General features: G+C 38.7%; 1 protein-coding gene across 5 annotated transcripts in view; it reads left to right on the forward strand.

The window, feature by feature from the left end:
- LOC119143448 (amyloid beta precursor protein) overlaps nucleotides 1–13,210 on the forward strand; it is a 229,077-nt gene that overhangs the window by 179,731 nt on the left and 36,136 nt on the right. The gene's annotated exons all lie outside the window — the stretch shown is intronic.

Below are 13,210 nucleotides of genomic sequence, written 5' to 3' on the forward strand. Positions count from 1 at the left end.
CCTATCAATACGCTGTCCGAGCTGAAAAATAGGAGCGTAACCTTGCCAAAGTTCTTAAAATATAAATTAAATTAATGAATACTTGGAAGACAAAGCCCGTATAACCCGTGCAGTGACATCGTCACATGGTTGCAAATGTCTTCCCTGAAGTACATTAATTTACATTTGGAGCCCTCATGCTTTAGCAATGCAGCTATTGACAATGAGATTTAGCAAATCCTTCCAAGGTTTGAATATTTAATATACCTGGTGAGTATTTACATTATTTGCTATAGATATTTTGGAAATCCCCCAGCTAAAAAATTAGTTGCAGACCCAATCATTCGAGAAGAGTTTTAAGTATCAACTAGAAGTTGCTATGTTCGGCTTGGCAGTATCTTATGGTCATGCATTTAGTTCTTGGTTAGTTGGTCAGATGAGTATCTCCTGTTTTCACTGTTTTTCCAGTGCATAGGCTGAGCTGCAGATCAGTCAGACAGCAACAGTCCCATGTTTGCATCTTCCTCGAGTGCTGTCACAGCAAATAGCTGTGAGGGGGAATGGTCTTTCCTCCGGTTTAGGTTCCTGCTTCTGGCTGTGGCATTACTACAACAGAGAGATCTCCATCCACAGCACTTGGACTTCGCTGTGAGCTGTGGTGTTGTAGCAAGGCAACTCAGCCTATATTAATTTCAGATACAGCCACAGCTCTAGACATCGTAATCCTAATGTACTTCTTTAAGAAAAATAATACATGGTTGAATGCAAAGGCTGGAGATGGGACAATCACTGTCTTTGGAACAGCTTTTTTTGCAAGATGTAATACTCTGCCAAATGGCAGTTAATGGATTAGTTTCACAAATAACCAGTTTCAGCTGACTAAATAAATTATTGATTTCTTTAAAACACAAGACAGGGAGGCATGCCATTGCAGTAGGATTAGGATGCATTTAGGACATGTGAAGGGTTTGGATAGGGAGTAGTGGCGGATTCATTTGCCCAAAGCACAGATTAGGAAGGAGATGTGCATTTACTTGTGAGGTAGCTTGAGAGTGCTGGCAATGAGATCAGGAAATTGAAGAAGGGGTTGGGAGGAAACAAAAAGATAGCAGAATTAGTAATTATCCTTCACCACGTGTTCTGCTCCCCAATTACAAGGCATAATCAACAGTCTCAGTCTGTAGTTGTAGATAGCCATTTGGGGGAAAGAAGCCCCCCACACTTTATTGATCATTTGAAAGCATATCATTTCTGTAGCAAAGGACATGCCGATAGGGTTAGTCCTCCAAGACGCTCAGTTTGTTTTCTTTCTGCACCACTACCATTCCCTTGGTTTTTTTGCTTGAAGTTTCAATTTCTTCTGTTCTTGGTAATGTTAATGCTTCTTGGTGAGGAGGACATTCTTCTAAATTTTCTTCTTCCTCCTAAGCGGAGGGAATTTCAGAGGCTTTGAAGTGACATGGGAGCAAAAGTCTATTAACTGCTAGGTGGTTTACAAAAATCTGACTCCTAATCTCAAATGTAATATTAATTTTTAGGGGGAAAAAAAGAATGTAAAATTAGTAGGATATTATTTCCTAATAAGATGAGAGAAGCTAAGATATCTCAAAGGAAAAGTCTATCATAGTTTCTTGAGTACTTTTTCCCTACCTTGGTTTTTTTTTTTTGTGGTTTTGGGTGTACTAAAAACTCTTCAAAGCCTTGCAGAGTTTAAAGCAATGAGAAGTAAGTTCTCATACTGGGAGTTACCAGGCAGCAAAAATTAAAAAAATCACTATCAGATCTGGGCTATACTAGCTAAAATACTTTCCAGTAATCAGAAGAAAGCCTATTCTCTTTCAGTATCAACATTCTTCTTGTGGTAACATTGGCTGTATACTTGGTTTCACATGCTGCTTTTAATGAAAGTTTGGTGAGATCATTCCCATCTGTTAAAGGAGACAGTATCCTAGCTTTGAGCACGGATCAGTCTGTTTCAAATTCCATTCTGAAATTATTGCATTTCTTAGTCTCTGTACTCTTCGTAAACCCATGGAAAAGGAAACCTACTGCAGCTGCAGCAGCCATGAAGTAAAATAGTAATAAAATTGCACATTGTAACATTCCCAAGAAATATTGCAACTCTCATTAAAAAGACAAGTTTCATTAAATACCTTTTGTTAGAACCATTGACTTAGAAAGTCTGAGTCAGTGGAAAAGGTGAAAAATAACCTAGATAAGAACATGTCACATACAGAGTATCTGAATAATAAATTACATGTAAGGAAGCATAGTTGGAAATAGTTCTTCTGTTAGGCTGGGATGCAAGTTGGATGACTATTGTTTTAGTTCAGGGTTTTTGTTCATTATACTTTTGGTTTCTAGTTCCTTGCTTTGCTGCAGAGAGTTCTTCATGAACAGTTTTCACATTGAGGAATGAATAATCTTTGCTTTAGAAGACACAGCTCTGGCAAAGATAGTTTTTCCCTAAATTGAACAAGTAGTTCTGTGAACAGCAAAATAAATGAGATCTAGTTTTCTGTGAATTGGTACTGTGGATTTAATTCCTCTTATATCTAATAAGGTGCTGGTTTTTACTAGATTTTCTCATTGCTAGAAATATTATGCCCTATTTTGCAGTTTCTCGATTATTAGCTGTGACAAATTTGAATCTCGGGTGTTGGTATTTAATTATTTTAATTTTTTTAGAAACTGAACTAGAAACACATTAGAATTTCCCTTACGTCTTCCTGAGAGTTTGCTACCGAAGGTTCATCTGTGAGAAACAGGTGGTGGTCTGTCATTGGAAAGTATGTGCTTGAAGATAAGGTGCACACTTCTAATTTCTGTCTGTTATTTTTTAAGTCTTTATGCTGAGCAATGAATTTTAATTTTATGAAATAGAATCTAGAGTTATTCCTGGGGCATAGCAGCTGCATAAGAGAATGTTTTCTTCAACAATCATTTGAGTTAATGCTTGGTGATCAGATGAATCACAATCCAGCAGTTGGATGTTCGGAGTTCCTTTAAAATACAGGATATGTTTGAAGTTCCTGCCTCAAAAGGCAGGTTTACAGCCATAGTTTTAGGGTGTGGAATCCAAAATACGAAATCCAGCTTCTACACTGAAAGCAGCTTTTTAAAACTTTTGGTTATTTTCAGAACTCCAGCAGAGATTGTGGAAGGAAGTTAGGGTAACATTTAAGAGTTGTAGTCCTTATCTGCGAGTGTTCATCACCAGTTGATGTCCGTTGGCTTAAATAGAAGGTGTCTTGGTTTGAGTATATAGATACATGGGAAGACCCACAGTACTCCAAAGGGTAGCAAGCAGCGCTTAGCTGAAGGGAGGATTTTTCTGCTGAACATTTGACCAGTGTGTAATGTGCAAGCAAATGCCCCGTTAGGGTGACAGGCGTGTATTGTAGCAGGAAATTACACGTGCGTAAGCAAGATACTGCTGGCTGTCTCTTACTGGGGCAGGGGAAAAAGTATCAGTGTTACAAGTTGCAGAAAGAGCTCTGTCTGACCATGACTGTTACCACAAAGCATGGAAACCGTAAGCAGGCTATTTGTGTAGAAGACCATGTAACATTCTGGCTGCAAATGATTCCTCGAGGGGCAGTGATGCAAATGTGCTACAAACCAGGCCACTTGGCAGCAGCAGATGCAGTACTTGGTCTTAAGTGGTATTTCTCACCAGCACTGCCCCATGAATAGGAGCATAGCACAAAAAAGTCTGAGAAGAGATACTTATTTGCAAACTGTAGGCGAGCAGTTTATTTGTTTACCTAGGTATCTGTACTCACATTTTCCTTCTGATAAATCTCATATACTATTTAATAAGTACAAAAGCTCAGAGACCAATGGTAGGCTTTAAGAGAAATCAGTAGTTCCTTTGACCACATCCTGCTTTAAATCCTTATTTGATTAGACTGCTTATCCATGTATGTAAGGCAATTTATTGCTAGGAGGGGCACAGCAGGCACAGCTTCTGAATCAGAAGCTACGTCAGATCTTTGTGCGTCAGTCAAATGAGCAGGCAGCAAGCTGAATTTTTATTTCTGTCTTTCCTGTTTCCAAACTGAGTCCCGAGTTCCATGTTTTCTAGCCCACCACTGATGAAACACTCAGCACTGCCTACCACAGCAGTATCGTAATAGCTCTGAAACATTCAGTTATGAGCAGTAAGTAAGACAATATGATTTCATTTGTCTCTTGACAAATAAAATCAAACTATTGTTATTTTATTATTCTGTTCCAGTGTGCATATCTTGTTCTTCTGCAGCATGTTCTGGAAGCCACACTCGCATTATGTAGCTGAGAGAGAGGATAAACAGAAAGAAGCAGACCCCAGATCACTGCTTGCATCCAAATGCATGTGGTGTGCTGTGGGTCATGTGCTGTTTCAAGTATTTGTGTGTTCCAGCTTAGCATGACAGAATTTGAGCAAGAGAGATTTGCCTCTCGACATTTGGTTCACAACTTCCTGTGAAGATTTTTTTAAGTATTTTCAGAAAAAGCTGTAAGTATAGGACAAGCTGCAGAGTAAAGATGTCTGAAGACTTGCTTTCCTTTACCCTTTCCTCTTCAACCGTTAGGTCCCTATACCTGTCAGTCTGCATCTGTGGAGGGCGAAGTTAGTGCTACCTCAGTTGCTTCTGGTCTTTCAGCATTTATAAGATAATTGCTGATGTCTTGTTTCTAGCTGCTAATTTTGACCTGTAGTTAATCAACAGCCTTGCTGCATTTCTTGCCCTGAGTTGTATTAGGATGCTGTTCTCCTTTCATTCTATGGTATCCTTAAGAAGTTCTGAGGGCATTAGCTGCTTGCTGCAGGCAGGCAGTCCAAAACAACAACCATTATGGTTTGGGGATTTATATTGCAAAACCAAAACATATCCTTGGGGGCTTTGCAAAGGGAAATTCTGCATCCTGTCTGGTGCCACTTCCTTTGGATTGCTTTCCTCATCCTGTCCCTTTAAAATGTTGAATATGTAGTTAGTAATGTCTTTAAGACTGAAATGGAGCTTCTCAGTGTCTCATTTTTCTGTAACTCTTCTTTGTACTTTATATCTTAAGATTTGGGAAGGGAAGAACTCTACCTTCAATAGTATTTCAAATTGTGAAGCGATTCTTAGGATTTCTGCACCTTTTATTTGAAGTTGGGTTGCCATATTGAGGTATCAGAATAATAAAGGGAAGTTGGCATACATTAAATGGGTCAGTAGCTTGTTAAAAGGATGTCATGAGGTTACCAGTGGTTTTGGAATGGGGTTTTACAGGATGATATAGTTCATATCAAGTAAGAACAGTAATTATCTTATGACTAATGCTGTATTTTACACTAGAAAATTCTTGAAATTGCTTGTTGGTCACGGAGGTGGCAGTTCTAGTTTTTCTCTTAGACTAGAGGCGAAAGTAATGGTAGCAGTTGCTTGATGCAATTAATGTCATCTATCAGTGTGATTACCAATGCCGTAATTTTTTTTAATATTTTTTTTTCTGGTCAAGAAGAACAGGGATGTTGAAGCATGGGTAAATGAATAAGCACTCTAAGATTTATCTGTACTGGGACAGACCAAGCTCAGTGAAGTGGCATAGAGAAAGATGAAGAATGGTCATCAGTGGTGCTCATCCTCAGGACAGTTGGGTTTTGCACGAGGTGACAAACCTGCTTAATGCAGTCAATGCAAATCTTCCTGGATCTGTCTGCCGTAGCATTTTAGCTCACATAGGAGTACATTCTGGTAACAAATGCCTCGGTCATCTGCGTTTACTGTGTTGTTCCACTTCACAACTTGCTAGTGTAAGCAGGGCTCAGACTCTTACTGAGAACAAGCATTGGAAAGGTCTACTTGGTTGTTAAATAAAAGCAATATCTAGCAGTAGATAGAGGTGCAGAGAAGCATGCTGAGGACTGGGAAACTAGAGATGTTCTTCCTGAAGAAAGCAGTTCCTCTCTGGCTTTGGTTATCCATACTTTCCAGTTAGTATTCTTTTTCTTTTTTTAAAGGAGTCAAATGGAGTTGAACTTTTTACCCAGGGTAAAATAAACAGCCTCAAATCCAGTGTGCAGCTGCAGTAGTTATAAAAATCTGTAGCTGAGGAAGGTTGGACAATTCCTTTTAAGTTTTATACTTTCTGCCATTTTGGAGGTCAATGGAATTGTTGTTTCTAAATTGCCCCAGGCGCTTGGCTAGTACTTGAGAGGGAGTGTCTTCAATTTTGGACAGAAAGGAATGTCATCTTTGCCAAACCATAGCATTGAATTTCCACCCTCGTCTCTCTAAAACCAGCACATTTTTCCATGGCAGCAACTCATCCATTCAGATTTGATGGGTATATCTACACCATACAGAAATTTCTCAGTAAACTTTAAAGAGATTTTCTGGAAGTAGTACAATTATGTTTACATCTTACCCTAAGGTAAAGATGTAAAACGTACCTTCTAGTTTTCGAGAGGTGGTTTGGTGTGCCTGTACTCTATCATACAGGCTTACCATTCCCCCACTCTGCTCCATTGTTAGGTTTTTTTTTTCCCTTAAGGGAAATGCAACTGGAACAAGCAGTCAAAAGCAGCCTTCGCAGAATGTGTATTTGCTCAGGTACCCTGAAGTGACTTCTAGCACCAACTATGCCTGTGCTTTCTCCCCATAATGGACTCAACATATTTGTGCATATCCAGTAACCTTAGTTTTCCAAAGTTTGAATTTTCTGTGGTTATTTATCTTTCATTGTCCTCCCTGGAAGCCCCATATCATTCAGCTCAATAGCTGATTTGTTAGAACGCTAGCAAAAAATGTATTTCTGGGTCAGTGGCTAAAAATAGCAAGAGTTTTTCCACAAAAACAAATTATTTCTATGTTAAGCTTTACACAGCAGCATTTAGTTAGATTTTGTATGCTTAAATACTGACGTGATACTGCCCAGGTAAACTGCCTGATAAGCAATTAAGACCTCTTCCACCCAAGGACATTGGGTTTTAAAGCATTTGGCTATCCTTATAATTATATATATACACACACACACACTCCTCAGCTTTTCGGGTTTTTTTTCCAGGTGGTTCTTTTTTTCATCACATGCTTCTTATGGTCTTTACTAAGCCATCAGTGTTGCCGCTTTGTTACCTCTATAATATATTTTTATAATCATTTAAATGCCATAAATAGCTCAGTAAGACCATTGACCTATTTGTTGGAGCAAGGTGATGTATTCTGTTTATGTGGGGAATCAGCTAATGTCACAGAATCACAGCTTGGCTGCGATTGAAAGGGACCTCTGGAGGTCATCTGATCCAAGCCTGCTGCTCAGACAGGGCCATGCAGAGCCAATTGCCAGTGCTCAGTCACCCTCACAGTAAAAGAGCGTTTCCTGATGTTCAGATGAAACCTCCTGTGTTTCAGTTTGTGCCCTCTGCCTCTGGTTCTGTTGCTCGGCACCAGTGAAAAGAGCCTGGCTGCGTCCTCTTTGCACTCTCCCTTGAAGTATTTATACACGTTGATGAGATACCGTGCAAGCCTTCTCCAGGCTGAACAGTCCCAGCTTTCTCAGCCTTTTCTCATAGAAGAGATGCTCCAGTCCCTTCATCATCTTTATGGCGGTTCGTTGGACTCTCCGGTATGTCTGTGTGTCTCTTGTACTGGGGAACCCAGAACTGGACGCAGGACTCCAGGTGTGGCCTCACCAGTGCTGAGTAGAGGAGAAGGATCACCTCCCTCCACCTGCTGGCAATGCTTTGTCCGATGCAAGCCAGGATACCATTAGCTTTCTTTGCAGCAAGGGATGTTTATGGCTCATGTTCACCAGGTCCACCAGGACCCCCAGGTCAGCCCCCAGCACATACCAGTGCATGAGGTGATTGTTCTCCAGGTGCAGGACTTTGCACTTCTTGTTGAACTAACTGCCCTGCCTTAGTGTGTTATATTTTAATAGGCAAAGGTAGTTGCCAGCTGGAGTAACAGTTGCGTGTTGTGAGGCTTTGTAAATTCCGCATGCCATTCAGGAGCTTGGAGGAGCTGAAGAACCTCAGTTACTTCTTGTTGGAGGCTCAGCTGCTCTGTCTGCTAGTAAAATATGTCCTTTGCTGCAGCTTCAGAGAAAAAGAAAAAAAAATCCTGGAAATAGATCCAACATTTTCCTCTTCTAAGCATCTCTTATTTTCTGTCCAGATTATTTAACTGTCATAGAAAATTAGGCAGAGAATAGTAGATGATTGAAATAGATATAAATGCACTTCAGTGACATTGATGTTCTCAAATGCTTTCATTAGTAGCATACTATATCCTCCCCATCTTTTGTAGCTAATGGTCTATTGTGCTTTGTCATGGGCGCTAATGTTCTTCAGAGAAGATGTGAATCCTGATTTTTGTGTGCACAAGCCCTCTTTTAATCTCATAAATACTGTGAACATAACTTCAGTCAGTAAAAGAGCCAGCTTCCTCCAGATCTTACAGATATTGTGAAAAGGATAGATGGCTTCACATGACTTTGGATTGGGGTGGCATTTTCGTCAGGGAAAGATATGGGACATCTTGTTTTCCATCTGCTTTTCAGAAATTTCATCAGAATAAAAAGGTCTTATGAAGTTTATTGAGAGAGTATTTTTCCTGTGGTTTGAAAAGCACTCCTCTATTTGACTTGTACCTGTAAGGAAATCTGGTCTTGTGCTCCAAGTGTTAGAACTTGAAAACCAGGAACTTCTGATAGTAATTATTGACTTGTAGATGATAAACAAAGTAACTTTCTGTTTTTCTGGGCATCTGCTATTTCACTGGGTATTTAAATCTTTCATTCTAAACACTTCATCCTTTAGCAGGGGAGGTTTAAAGGTGTTGTTCTGTCTTGAAGGCCATTGTTTCTACTTGTAGAGAGGCTACAGTTGTATGAAAACATTGACTATATAGGAGTGAGTGTATTACTTTAAATCAGTATATTGGATATGTTTGATTTTTAAAAAGCATCCTAGGTCAGGATTATGTCACAGTGACAGATTTGTTCATAAAAAACTATTTGAGTTGATTTCCTGCTCTTTTGTGTCTTTGGTGCAAGTGAAAAGAAAAGCTGAAGCATTTATTTTTTGAGAAGATACAGGTAAAGCACATGGTGGTATTTAATTTTTTTTTTAAAGTCTGATTTTACTTTTTTATGAAGTGGCTTGGCTTCTCTTGGCCTTGCTTTTTGTATTTCTTGAGGATTGCGTCTACCATGAAAGGAACTAAGTTAGTTCATCACGTACTAAATGCGTTCTTTGATTGGATGGATAGCAAAAGTCTGAAAACATCTTGCAGTTGTCCAGTTCAGAGATATGATCTGAGACTAGGTTAGCTTAATAGAGCTTGGCTTTCTGGGTGTGTAGCTTCCATTCGGGTGGGGAGGCACTGGCTTGGTGGAATATTGCCCACTTACAGAAATGTCATTATGCTTAGTTATGGAAAATGTTCTTGATGCACTGAATGTATGTGTAATTTAATTCATGAATACATCATCTTCCTATCGTCTTAAATCAAATTAATTTTGTCAGTGTCCACAAGTACTGAAGCAGCGCAGACACTCCCAACAACAGCTTCCACTTCATACCTGCAGTTGAACGATGGATTTTCTTTTCCATTTACTTGGTTTGGAAACAGTGGTGTCATTCTGTGTGATTCACTCCAAGATCAGGTTCCTAATAGGGAGTATTATATTGTGAAAGAAGCAAAGTAATTATCTTAATTCTTACATGCTAGCAAACCAAGTGTCCAGTGAGAACCAGTTACAGACTGTCTGCACAACCTGTGTTTTATAGCTTCATATATTATCTATTACAGAGCTAGCGTGTCAGTCAGTTGTTCCCAGAGCAGTCTCTGGAATTGTTATCCAGGGCATTCAATCACTGAAGTCTGAAGTGCATTGCTGTGTATCCTGAGGAGGGGAGGGCTAAATATGCCTCTAATGCCAATGATGTACCAAGGTTTGGGTTACTCAAGCAAAAGTTTCTCTTCAGATGCGCAGAGTGAAAAATCACAGGTGCTCATTATGGCCAGGAGTATCTGACGTGTTCTTGCTAGGCAAGCTCTTACTATTGGGATAAAAACGGAAAAGAATTACTGAGGATATGTGATTTTACAGAACAGCAGGATTGATGGAAGTGTTGCAGTAATCTCCTAACAGTCAGTTCCATTGCGCATGGGATTACAAATGAAGCAATCTTTCATCAGCACAGCTTCCTCCTGCTGTGTGATTCTCATATGCCCAATTTAATTGAAAAATTCATTTTCCTGACTAGTGCTACCTAGGCGGGGTTCCAGTCCTTTCACTGTTCTGCTTCCTTCTATTAGATCATGCACATGAAAAACGGCATAAAAGCCATCAGAATAGGTCATATCCCAGTTAATGGATGTATTTGTTAAATTTAATAAATGCATTTCTTTAGACTATTCGGACAACCCAGGATGCAGTTGGCCTATGAAGTGCTAAAACTGCCTTTAATAAATAGTCAAAATATTTTTTGTTTGGAGCAGATGCTGCATAATTCAGTTTTGCTTAATTCTGATTTAAACTATTAAAAGTGAGTCACATAAGAAATGCTCTCTTTTGACCAAGAGAATGAGGTGCAACAAATTATGTTTGTGGATTTTTATGGGTTATTTAGTGATTCCCAAGCTGCCTCCAAGTTCAGTACACATCAGAAATTGTTGTGGGATTCATACTTGGACCTTTAGAAGCATTTATAAAAAACAATGGGTAACTGGCTTACTTCAGATGTTAGAAAGTGGTACGAGTTCTAGGTTCTACTGCAGTTTTGAGTTTTACTGTGTACTGTAAAATTGGCAAATAAATCTGATCATTGTATCATTAAATAAGACCAATAAATAACTTATAAATAAATAAAGTACATAATTATTTCAGAAAATAAGAGTAAAAATCCATAGCAGTTTTTCATATAAATGTTTTTTTACAGGACACTTTCACTTACAAGCCTTATAACCTGCTTATTTAGGATGGAAATGTACTTGGCTTTTTCTGCTTCACAGAAGACAGAGGGAATAATGAATGCTGATTCATCTGGCAGAATTGTCAGTGACGATTGAGGGAGGCTGTTTATTTGTTTTAATTTAGGCTCTTCAACCTATTTTGAAGCACTTAATGATATGTTAATTTGGAATTAATTGTGGAGTTAAATTTAAACCTGGGGAATTTGTCACAGTGCCTCGTGGATCAGGATGATGACATGCAAGGGATGTTCTTGGTTATGGTATAGACTCCCCAAGCATTTTTTAATGTTGCCTGGTCTGCCTGCCATCCTCTTACCTGGAGAGGAACTTTCCACATGCTGAAGCTGAGAGATGCCGATCTTGAAAACATTGGGCTCAGTGTACAAAAAACCTGTGTTTCATCCAGTATTTTTACCCAAAAGAGTGCCGTAACATGGCAGTAGGAATTTTCTGCATTCTAATCCAGAGCTTTTGAGGCTGTGAATGTTTAATTATTTCTCTGAGACAATATTATTACTTAACCAAATTGAATTGGGGTGGGGGAGCGGGGGTGTGAGAAGAAGGGAAGGAGACCACAGAAATGGGCAAAAGGGCATTAAGTTGTGTAAGGGGAGAGCAAGGTCTTTCATTTCTATTTAATAACTTTTTCAGAGATAACATAAGCTTCTGGGTTTGGACTTAGTTCATCCCACGAACTTCCTTTAATACTACTTTGAACTGAGGGGGCAATGCAGTCATTAATCAGATGACTGGCTGTTAAATACATTATAAATGTACACATATCTATAGCCAAATATTGATATTTTAGTTAATAACTGATCTGTGTAGCTGTCAGGTAGCTAAACATCTGTAGTAACTATAATATTCTTTCACTTAAGGTAAAAAGTGTCTTAGCAGCCTTCATACAAAATCAGACAAAATTCCAAGACCTTGAGTTCATAGTGGGCTGTAAAAATGGGAGAGTGGAAATTCTTATGAACATTTGTTCAAAGCTCTCTGCAATTGCATAGCTATGTACAAAACTAAATGTGCATTGAAGTCCATCACTAACGAAAAAGCCACTTAAATCATATTTAAAGTAATCATTACATGGTAATAAATGCTTTCCTGAATTGGATCTTCCAAGCTTTCCATGCTTTGAACACTGTTCACTACCAGAAGACTTGTCATAACATGATGTACTTGCAAAAGGACAAATGTTCTCTATAGAAGTTAAACATCTCTGAGGTTTTTTTCAATTTAAGAGAAATACTCTGCCAGGAAAATCTTAACTGAAACATTATTACATGTACCTTGCTTAGAAGTGGAGACTCACTTGAATTGTTTTTATGATGTGATTTGGGACACATTGAAATCCACACAGCTGAAAAAGAGGCAGCATGAAATGATAAAGTTGTGATTTTTTTTAAATAATTAGAAGCATGTTCTTTTTAGTATGGTTCTAAATATTGTAGCTATTCTTAAGTTCAGAGGTGTATTTCTTCTGAAGTTGGGTTCTTAGGCAAGAAGGTATTGTCTAAGGCTATGGGATGGTTATTCTCTTACTAACTTTTTCTTAGGTCATCTGGTTCATAACACCTTAAATGTTCATTTTCTGAGAACTTGAAAAAGAAAGTCTTTTCACCTTATTGAGCAAGATTTTCATACACACAAGAAATTTCTGAAATCTGAAAGACTACTGTTGCTACTTACTCTTGCCCTAGTGGTGATGTCTCTAAAGGACAGAAAATAAGAACTATAAAGTACTCTTTTCCCTGGTTCTTGTGCTTTCATTCTCAGTTTAACCCTGTGAGACACATTGCACTGTAAAAGTTTCCAGATAAGGAGCCCTGTGGTGTGATTTCACAGACTGACCACAAGAGAAGAAAGCTTAAAGCTGGTGGGCAGGTCACATTTCTCTGTCAGTATGGATCTGAGCACTGCAGGTTGGGCTCATTACCAGTATTCCACAGTAATGATTGAGCATATTGCTTTTCTGTCATCATCTTCAAAGCATACAGGCAACAAAGCCACTCTTACACCTTCCAGTAGGCAGGTCGCTTTCAATGAAGTTCTCATCAGAGTTGCTCTCTAAATTGTATTTGACTTGACTATACAAATGAATTAGTTCAACACTAAATACCACATAATTGTGTTTTGCAGCTTGATAATGTTGTAATTTTGACACCTAGTAGTATGTAACTTTATAATCTTATAATGCTTTATTCAGCAAAACCCCTTAGAATGATAATATGTTTGAAATTCAATGGAGTTAACTCTTTGTGGTAAGGCACAGACCT

Source organism: Falco rusticolus, chromosome 2 (genome assembly GCF_015220075.1).
Source record: "Falco rusticolus isolate bFalRus1 chromosome 2, bFalRus1.pri, whole genome shotgun sequence".
Lineage (NCBI taxonomy): Eukaryota > Metazoa > Chordata > Aves > Falconiformes > Falconidae > Falco > Falco rusticolus.